This window comes from Dermacentor silvarum, chromosome 1, assembly GCF_013339745.2.
Source record: "Dermacentor silvarum isolate Dsil-2018 chromosome 1, BIME_Dsil_1.4, whole genome shotgun sequence".
NCBI lineage: Eukaryota > Metazoa > Arthropoda > Arachnida > Ixodida > Ixodidae > Dermacentor > Dermacentor silvarum.
Window position 1 is genome coordinate 433,623,659 of NC_051154.1, and position 10,335 is coordinate 433,633,993.

At 45.7% G+C, this 10,335-nt stretch overlaps 1 non-coding gene across 1 annotated transcript; it reads left to right on the plus strand.

Annotated features, from left to right (window-relative positions):
* The first annotated feature begins 5,900 nt into the window (after positions 1 to 5,900).
* On the plus strand, positions 5,901 to 5,982 carry Trnas-aga (transfer RNA serine (anticodon AGA)). Its single transcript has one exon. It is a non-coding gene; the product is annotated as a tRNA-Ser (tRNA).
* Positions 5,983 to 10,335: the final 4,353 nt, after the last annotated feature.

Here is a 10,335-nt window from a genome sequence, read left to right on the forward strand (position 1 = left end):
GCAAGTCGCCCTTTCTATGATTCCCCAAACTCGAACCATTACTAAGCACTTTTCATTGCTGAGTCACTCTCACTTGGACCCTCAAATCTCACACATTTTTTCCAAGTCACTCCCCAACTCCATAACCCCTAGATTCACTTTTACTTCACACTTGATTCACTCTTGATTCACCCTATCACAGACTTGTTCACCTTCACTCACTCTATCATCTCGGTTTTACTTTCATCACAATTGGTTTGCTCATCACACCTTCATTAACTCTTATCTTAGCTCACGCTATCTCATCATTACCTTTCGTTTGACACCTATCATCCAACTCAACCTCTTGAATTCACCATCAATACACTCTAAATAACCTCATTCGCCTCTTTGTACACCCATTTTTTATCTCTATCATTACCATCGTTACCATACTTACACCCATTACTATAATTATTTTTCGGTTCCTGGCCACTTTTCTGGTATTTCGACCCCATTTTCCCGCTTTGCCATGCTAATTGTCAGAATTATTTAAAGACTATCATCATACATCGATATTAATATACCTCATGTAATTACCCAACGATTGATATATAATGGTATGGGGTTTCTAATGATCTGATTGTGTTATATATATATTTTTACATATTTTTACCGATTTTCTGCCCGATTAGGGGCTTCCCTTTTTCAAGGTCACCACAGAACGAGACATATAAGGTTGTCTCCTTAAGACAACAAACGCTCACCGATAATTATTTTATTTGCAGTTAGAATACGAAGGTAAGCCTCAAAATGCAATAAGAGAAACAACACACTATAGCGTCAAAACGGAAGAATAGCGATGGCGAAGTCGATTTCATCCAGCTGACGGGTGCGGACGCTGCAGGTTGGGTCGCGACAGCGTTAGACTGCCCCTTGACGACACCATGTAGCGAGGACTAGGAAGTTCGCGTCCACGTATCGTCACTGGCGAGTGATGGTCTCGGCCGATTAGGTTTTGGTCAGATCTGCCAGTGACGACACGTTAGCGAGAAGCGCCCGGCTCTCGCACACATTCTAGAAGGCCGGGGTCGCCGTCTTGGAGTTCCAGCCGGGAGGCACGACGACCCACCTCGGGTCCCGCAGCAGGGACAGGCTACTTCTCCACGCATCGCGTATCTCGAATATATTGAGCTCGCAGTCCCGCTGCTTGTAGTCTATCATGCTCAAGAGCGTGTAGCGGGTTTCTGGGGCACCCGAAAGCTCTTCTCATAGGGAAGACGTCGGATTGCGGCAACACCGCGTGCGATGCGAGATAGTATAGTGGGCTCGCAGTGCATAGCATTTCACATAAGGCGGTCGCCGGGTGGTAATCGAACGAAGATGAGGGAGCAGAGGCTGCGGGTCCTACCGGCCTCTCTTAACAACGCAACAGCGTCTCCACGGCGAGGGTCAGCGGCGCATCCCGCAGGATAACCCCAGCTGGCAAACACGGAAGTAGAACGGCAAGGTTGCAGCCAGTGACTGAGACCATGCGGACCGCAAGACGCGAGAGGTAGGCGTTGCCGCACAGTCGCCGGGTGAGTCCCTGGAACTGAGACCAGGAAAGTGGAGCGGACGTTTGAAATGTCGCTTGACAGGTTTTGGGGCCGTGTTGCAGATAGGTCACGAGGCTGTCAATCACAGCGTAGAATCCTTTGAACTTTACCCTGCTTCTGTCCCTGTCGCCGACTTGCTTCGAGAAATTCGCCAGACCCCGCTGCTTGAGCATGCCCAGGCTCAGTAGACCCAGCGCCAAGTTGACCGTGAGGATGTCTACGAGCCGCAAGGTGGCGTCGTTGCGAAGATACACCTGGTTGAATGATAGCTTCTTGAGAGTCGCATTGCCGTCGATCACTTTCGTGATGTCACCCAAGTTGACAACGGAAACCAGACAGCTGCTGACGTGAAATTCGGCGAGCGTTGCCATGTGCGAAATAACAGGTACGAGAGATAACTGGAGATTCGCGGTGGCAGCGATGCATGTGCCAGTCAGGCTCTCTACTTTCCCGTTGACTCTCAGCACCGTGGTGAAGTCCCTGAGGTCCACCTGGTTTAATTCGAGGTTGTACATCTCGAACGTCTTGAGCGGCGTGCACCGATCAGCTACGGCGGAGAACAACGTTGCGAGTCCGTGATACTTCCCGTACGTGCAACGCGCGCGGCGGCTTACCACGAGCTCATCGATGACTGCGCTGCATGACACCAGGTCGGCCAGCATGTAGCAGGAGTCGACGTGAATCTTGCGCAGGCCATGTTGCCCGGCGCCGCAGCGTGTGAGCGTGTCAGCCTCGGGCACGTAGATCCAGTTCTCTAGTAAGACGAGCGTGCACAGGGCCTCACACCTAACGAGAAGCGCGCAGAGCACGGGCACGCCAACGCTGGAGAAGTACGCGCTCACGATCTCCACGAGGTTACCGCTCTGCTCAATGCCGTCCCGGACGAAAAGGTGATTTTGCGAGATGCTCGAACTGCGCAGCTCCAGGAGCTCAATGGAGGGGCCTTCCTTGAGCAATCCATGGACCAACAGAAACGGGTACCTGCGTTGTATTTTGGACGAGACGCGAACCACGCGTCTGCTCAGGCAAGCCAGGCCCAGCCATCCTGGTCTCAGTTCACGTAGCTCGATGTTCACGATCGAACGGAATCTGTTCCATCCGGACAGCTCAGCAAGGAGGAAGCAGCAGTCGGCCACGCTGGCCGCGCATGACTTGTCGTGATCCACCCGACAAGGGTTCAAGGTGCTCAGCAGGTGGCGAAGGTTGGACAAGGCCTGGTTGACCGACAGGCACACGCTCGGACAGCTGACGACCAGGTACGGGGCGTACTCGCGCAGGCGGCCACTCCATGGCTTCATCTCGTAGACCTGTAAACAAACACCTGTTCTACTCGTACGCCTCTTTTGACATTGCACAGCGACAATGCCCGGTTTCTGTTGCACGGGCTTCAAGTGCGCATAGAAAGTAGAACGTTCACGGGCTATAACATTTTGTGCATCCGAGCACACAATTGCGCGCGTTGGCATAAGTAGAGCGCGGAGATGTCAAAGGAGCCTTCTCCAATCGAACACAATGTACTTTTGTAAGCCAAGAAGCCTCGTGTCGACTAGCTGATGCATAGAAAATATGGTACCCGAACACATTAACTCTCCGCCTCTTCGCCATTTCCCTCTTTGAAGAATATTCATCGCCAAGTATCACTCAAAAATTGCTCATAATTAAATATTCATTTCATCTTTAGATAAAGCTCACGTTGGTACAATTTCTTTCCTAGATGAAACAGACGGTCCCGTGGTTATCTTTGTGACAGCACAATGTGCAGATTGTCTGCTTAAATACTATATTTACCAGCAATGAGGAATTGCGATGGAAGCTACCGCTGGCGTCAGCCAATCAGGAGCGTTGTCTATTCCTTCTCGGGGCAGTATCGAGTGAAAAAAAACGCCTCACAGCCTCCACTACGCTGCAAGGTAATTGATAAACTTAGTTTAGGACGTCAGAAACATTCTTTTTTTGGCACGCACGAAGTAAGCATCACTTTCCATAAGAAAATATTAGCTGCGTTTGTCTTTAAACCTGAACATAACAAAGAATGTAGACCAGTTAGTAAAGACGGTGGCTGATGTACCAGCTGTGAATATTCCTGGTGCATACGAGAAGCGTCCCACCTCGTTACGTGTAGCACCTCGCACCATGCGTAGCGCTGTATTGCACATTCACATGCTCTATTGGAAGGGCAACACACCAAGAAATTATGACTCTATAACTGGTATAGTTCTGTTTTTCGCCCATGTCGTGCGGTGAAGTGTATTGACTATCGTGTAAGCCGTGGCAATTCTTAAGTACTCTCAGCAGCAATTCAAACGCAAACAAATCGATACCGCCTAGGCTGCGTTACTGCGTTTCCGGCTTTGCCTGTAGTTGTAAAATAGACATAATTGTATCAGTGGCATCTGGGTACGCAGAATTCTGAAAGTCCGGCTACGGATCAATTGGTTATAACCCTGCCTGATGATTACAGATAACAAGTGTTCGGATTAGCTTGTTCTTGTTCGCGTTTCCAGTCATACTGACGGGGACATAGAACTTGAACCACGAGTTAGAATTTGGCGCGAACGTCTCCTCCACCTTGGACGATGATAATGCTGCTACTGTCAGAATGCGACTGCCTCGATCGGGCGAGAATCAAACCCGTAACTACGTGCTCAGCAACAGAGCGTCATATAATACTGAGTCACTGCGGCGCGCAACAAAGGTTTCGTTCATCGCAGCCAGCAACGAAGCTGAGAGTGAGGGAAGGGCCTTACACTTTGTTTGGAGCGTCGCCGTCGCCTCAGGTCCATCGGCATCATTGACCACGGAGCTCGATCGCCTCCAGGTGCGGGCGCAGTGCTAGGCGAAATTCCTGGAACAGAGCCGAACAGGATGCTGCGTCGTACCTCTCGTGGTTCAGCGAGCATCTGCGCGATTTCGGGGGCACGCCTTGCTCGTGGCACGCTCTCGCGCGGTTGCTTCACGAGGCGCGAGAATTTAACCCGTTCTCGACGACTGCCGACGCTGCATGGTTCTTTGTAGCAAGTTCTAATCGGAAAAGGACGAAGAACCAAAGTACCGCTAGGTCAAGCCGTGTGCGTGAGGACTATATCTTATATGAAATGGCAGACTGACTTGCCAAAGCTTCCCTGGATGGCCCGGCAGTAACCCTTTGCCGGTTACGGCGTACGTCTCTTATCAATGCACATAAACCTATGTCTTAATCAAGTTTCTAAAAAATCCCCCATTATTGAATTCTGACTTCCAGCACCTGTAGTTCTCCTGGTATTATCAATGGTTTCCACCTAGGCGCTATGGCGTTGAACCTAGAACCTTGCGATGCCGCATTCTGCAGTAAACTTTTTTTGCACAGGCTGGTCTGACGCAATCGCTTCTCCGTTATTTCTGTAATGAATGAGATGCAATTGTTGATTTATTTTTGTTATTTCGTCGATCTTCCCCACAAATAAAAAGTCATCTTTAGGCTCTGTTTCACCAACTCGGATTCATATTGGCTTCCCAATTATGCAATCTATCGGGGCTTCGGCTCTAGGCTTGAGCCACAGAGGTGCCACTTTTGCCTAGCAACCTGGAGTTTCAGTAGCAACACAACGTGTATTACATTATCCTTCTTTTTTTTCTTATACATTCTCATCTATATTCGGAGTTTTATATCATTCATTATGAAGGGAATTCGGCATGATTTCACTTCTTTTTCTTTTCTTTAACTGTTTTTTTACTTTTCATTTATTCTTTTATTATAATTTGCCGAAAATTTACTGCCCGCTTCTTCAACCATCTGTCATTGGGGCATGTGCCATAATATGAAAATCATCATCAAGCCGTGCGCTCGAAAACGCTTGGTTTGAAAATTTCCTTTAGGAAAATAGTTACTGGGTAAGTTTTGCTTCATAATTACTAGCCAAATAAACGGAGATGGAGGAGGTAAACTGATAATTGTGGTAGCTGGAAGAGTGACATTATAAATGTGTAGTAGTTTCGCCCGCAAGGCTAACCATTAATAGCGATGTGAAAGTTAAAACAGGTACACGAACTAGGTTTGTAGTTTTATCAGCCGTGTAAATTGCAGTAACTATTGGCTTACTAAATAAACAAGCATGGTGTCACACGCGCACAGACAAACGTGAACCGATGTCACTCGTAAGAATTGTTCACGTTTTCTACAAAAACGACTCTGGCTAGAGTCGCCATATAATGAAGTTTTCATCTTTTTCTTCATCTGCTTATGTGACCTCGTGGAAAATTGGCAGGTCACGTGTACGTGCGACCTCAGCGCAAGCAAGCAAAAGAAAAGGGGCAAGTTGCAACTGCTTTTGTACAAAGCAGTGACAACTTGTGCCCCTTACAGCAGCAGTCGTGGCCGAGCGGTTAAGGCGATGGACTAGAAATCCATTGGGGTCTCCCCGCACAGGTTCGAATCCTGTCGACTGCGTGTTTTTTCTTTCATTTTTTTATGAACCAGCATGGCCTTATTCTGCATTTTGCAGGTGAAGCCAGTCTCTTGCATTTAGTTATATCTTTCACATTACCTAATGATAAAATAAATATTCCGGCGTAACCCATCTCAAAATGACTGTCGACGTTAATGCGACTGGAATTCAAGCAATGTAGCGGCATACCTCACTGCTGAAGCCACCTTTATTTAGAATGTGTAGGGGGTCAATCTGAGATTTCCATTGCTTCGACTATGCGAGCCATGCTGTCTCTCCGGGAACGAACAATCTTGCTGTGACTCGCTCGCCAAGGTCAGCCATGACCATGGCGACGGCTGTAGGGTGACGACACAGTGACTGTCTGTAGAACGCCAGCTCCTGATAACAGTCCCAAAGTGAGTATGTGATTTCCCATTGCTGTGGACTTCAGTGTTATGCAGAGTATAGCACTGGAATCAGCACATTCCAGATGTCCCTGTGCGGGGACCAGATGTGAGATGCGTCCAGCACTTATAAAAGGAGACTAGCCACGGCCTCGGCCACGGCAAGCCAGAGCGTTCGAGTCCCGGATGTCACATGTGCGCGCTCTCTCGTGAGAAGAGAAGCGTGGAAGCCGTGGTGAAGAGAAACTTGTTACATGCCTTCGTCCGTCGTGTCGCGGCTCGCCACAACCGGTTACGACGCCGGATCCTGGAACCTTGCGCTTGGCGAGTGACGTTACGATGTGGTTGGCGACCGAGGGGTGACTGACCATGGGCGGCAGGAGATCAGGTGGTGGGGCAGAGAACGAGGTGCCACTTTTGCAAGCAGTCGGTCATTAACGGCGCTCGTAATCAGAACCTCAAAGCTCGCGAGCGTAAGGCATGTACATCGAACAAGCGCTTCTCTTTTGCTGCACGTGCTTAGAACATTTTTTGCTTCACGTGGTAAGCGCTCTTTAGCTTCAGGCACTAAGCACTCCTCTCAAAGCGCTCCTCTTTCGCTTGACTCACTAACTGCCCCTCATTTGCCTCACGCGTTAAGCCCTTCACCTTTGCTTCACGGGAAAAGTGCTCCGCTTTTGTTCCATTCACTAAGCGCTCCTCTCTTGCTTCACGTTCTAAGCGCACCTCTTTACGTCACGGTGCTGAATATTCTGTTCATTACCAATTTTGTCATAAACCAATGGCAAACATCTGTCCATTTATTTACTTAGATACCTAGAGCGCCCAATGTTGAGCATTAGATCAGGGGAAAGGAATATTATAGATATGTTCAAAAATAGATTGTTGATGGTACAAAACAATACATCTAATACACAATACAATACAACACAATATCAATATTCGAAAATGCAGCACTTAATGAAAGATTACACCTAAGGTTATTATGCAATACTATATAAATACAATGTAGTACATAATACAACACAACAATATTTAAAAACAAAAGTACAGCGATTAAGGCAATAATACGCTTGAGGAGAATAAAAGCCGTGGACAGGAAAGACTAATGACCTATTCTATCAGAAGGAAAACAGATTTTTGTACTAAACATACAAATGTTGCGACCACAAATTTTTAAACACAGATGGCGTTGATTTGACAACTTCATGCGGCAGTTCATTCCAGTCGTGTACAGTTTTGGGAAAGACGGAATGCTTATATGGATTGATGCGGCATTTGAACTCTTGCACTTTTAGCATATGGTCTGTTCTGGGTGATATGTAACTTGGTTGCTTCATGTATATGTCCCTGCACAAACCAGTTTTGCCTGTGAAAATATTCAAGAAAAGTTTAAGTCGTAACTATTTCCGTCGGTTCCCGAGAAGTGGCCTTCCCAAGTTAACACGTATTTGTGATGAGCGCTGAATGAAATCATAGTTGGCGGTAACGAACCGGGCGGCGCGTTTTTTTATTCGTTCGAGTTGATTAATGGCTGTGTTTGTCTCCGGGTCCCAGGCAGAGCAACCGTACTCCAACATCGGACGAACGTTTGTTAAATAAAGTGTTTCCTTTAACTTATGGGGGGCTCTCCAGGAATTACGTTTTAGAAAATTTATCATACGACTAGCCTTAGACACCACGCTCCCTATATGGCCATTCCAAGAACGATTATTTTTTAAAACAACACCTAAGTACTTGTAACTGCTTACCTCAATCAATGTTTCTGTGTGTAGAAAGTAATTTGTAACAATCGATACTCTCTTGTTAGTGAGCGAATGACATTGCACTTGGCAGAGTTTAATTTCATGCTCCAGCTATGGCACCACGTGGACACTGCTAGAAGGTCCACTTGTAAGATACTTGAATCGGCAGGGGACGTAATGGCGCGGTATATGCAACAATCAAATCGCAGATATCTCTGTAGTCAGCATTTTCCAATAATGGTGGAAGTAAAGTATACGCCGTTAAGAAAAGCAGCAATGCCCTCGTATGAAATAAGCGAGTACTGATGGTAGCGTTGCCTTCTTCCGACCGTAACTTATGGATATCGTTTGTATTATATATACTGAACAATATAATGTATATATATTATTTGTATTTATATATTTTGTATATATTTGTATACATATTTGTATATACAGGGCGTTTCAGCGGACACTTTCAAAAATTCTTAAAGTTTTCCTGTGGCAGATAGCCCACTTTTAGTTAATGAGCCGGTCTACTCGAAGCGGCGGACATTACTTGCGCAAAAAATTGAAATACATAATCGACTAATTATAAAAATTCACAAATAATTTTTTAACCAATCACCTGATGGCCCATATTGTAAGCTACAAATTGTAGCCGTGGAGTTCGCAAGACGGATCCACTTGAAACGAAATCTCGGGATGACACCCGTTTCGGGATATTAATTCCCGAAATTTACAGTGAAATGCATTGGCGTTCCAGTTAATTTTGTGCTTCAATGCATAAATACAGGTTGTGCTAAGAAACTAACTGGAACGCCAGTGCATTTATTCGCAAAGTTCGGGAATTAATATCTCGAAAGCGGTGCCATCCGGGGAATTTGTTCCAAGTGAATCCGCCTTGCGAATTCCATGGCTACAATTTGTAGATTACAATATGGGCCATCAGGTAATTAGTTAAAAAACTTAATTAGTGAATTTTTACTAATTAGTCGACTAAGCATTTCAATTTTTTGCCCAAGTAATGTCCGCCGCTTCGAGTAGACCAGCTCATTAACTAGAGTTGGGCTATCTGCCACAGGCAACCTTAAATAAATTTTGAAAGAGTTCGCTGAAACACCCTGTATATATCATTGAACAATATATTGGAAGTAGTTTTCGAAGAAAGCCCTACGATAGTTTGCCACTATAAATACAACCGAGAGATAAAGCGTACCTAAGATTTAGTGTTACACGTGGTCCCGAGCGCATTGTGATATAAAAATCTTACAGGAAGAAATTATTGAGCGAGCTAAGGTAGGCAAGGTATTTGTACCATAGCAGCACTTTGGAATCTTATCGTGACGCAAACAAATTGTGGAAGAGTGTTAATACTGGGCTACTATCTTGCGACGGAAGCAATGTGGCACTCCAGACGAGGTCAGTGTTAATGGCCAAAATGTATCTGAAGCAGCCCTAGTAGATTAATTTATTGCAAATTTTGTGACGAGATATTTTTAAAGCACTGATCAGCCCGCTAACGTTCCACACCCTGTTATCAATCTGGACTCAGTGTTCACGACATATCCATTAACGGGTTCTGAGGTGTTCGCACACTTTGCGAACCTAAAATGCCGCAAGAGCTGCGATGTGAACGATTCGCAGATTACACCAATGAAGTACGTATTGAACATAGGAACCCCATCGATTGCACACATTTTTATTTTATGCCTTGAATCTGGAGTGTTCTCTCGCCGTATGCATGTAGCTATAGTTTGTGCGCTGTACAAAAAGACGTCAAAAAAGTGTTTATGAAATTATAGACCGGTAACGATAATACCCATATTTTCTAAAGGTCTACAAAAATTAATTCACACTCGCATGAATAATGTTTATGAAAACCACAACAGAATGACCGAAGCCCGCCCTCCCTAGTTAGATGTTTTGCACAATTTCTGTTTATTTGTTTTTTTTTGTAAAACAAACGAACAGATATTGCGTTACATTAGCTAAAGGAATACATCTTACGGTGGTATGAGGATAGGATAGCTGTGCTAGGTGAACTGGTGGATTTTTTATAAGATTTTGAATATTTCAATCATAAACAGCTTGTGGGAAAACTTGACACATGTGGCTTCCGGCATCCGGTCCTTTCACTTGTCTCATCAAACTTTGAACACTGCCTTCAGTATGCCAGCAAAAACAACTATAAATCTTTCTTTAAAACAAATAACAACTGCTGTCCCGCAGGGCAATGTTCTTG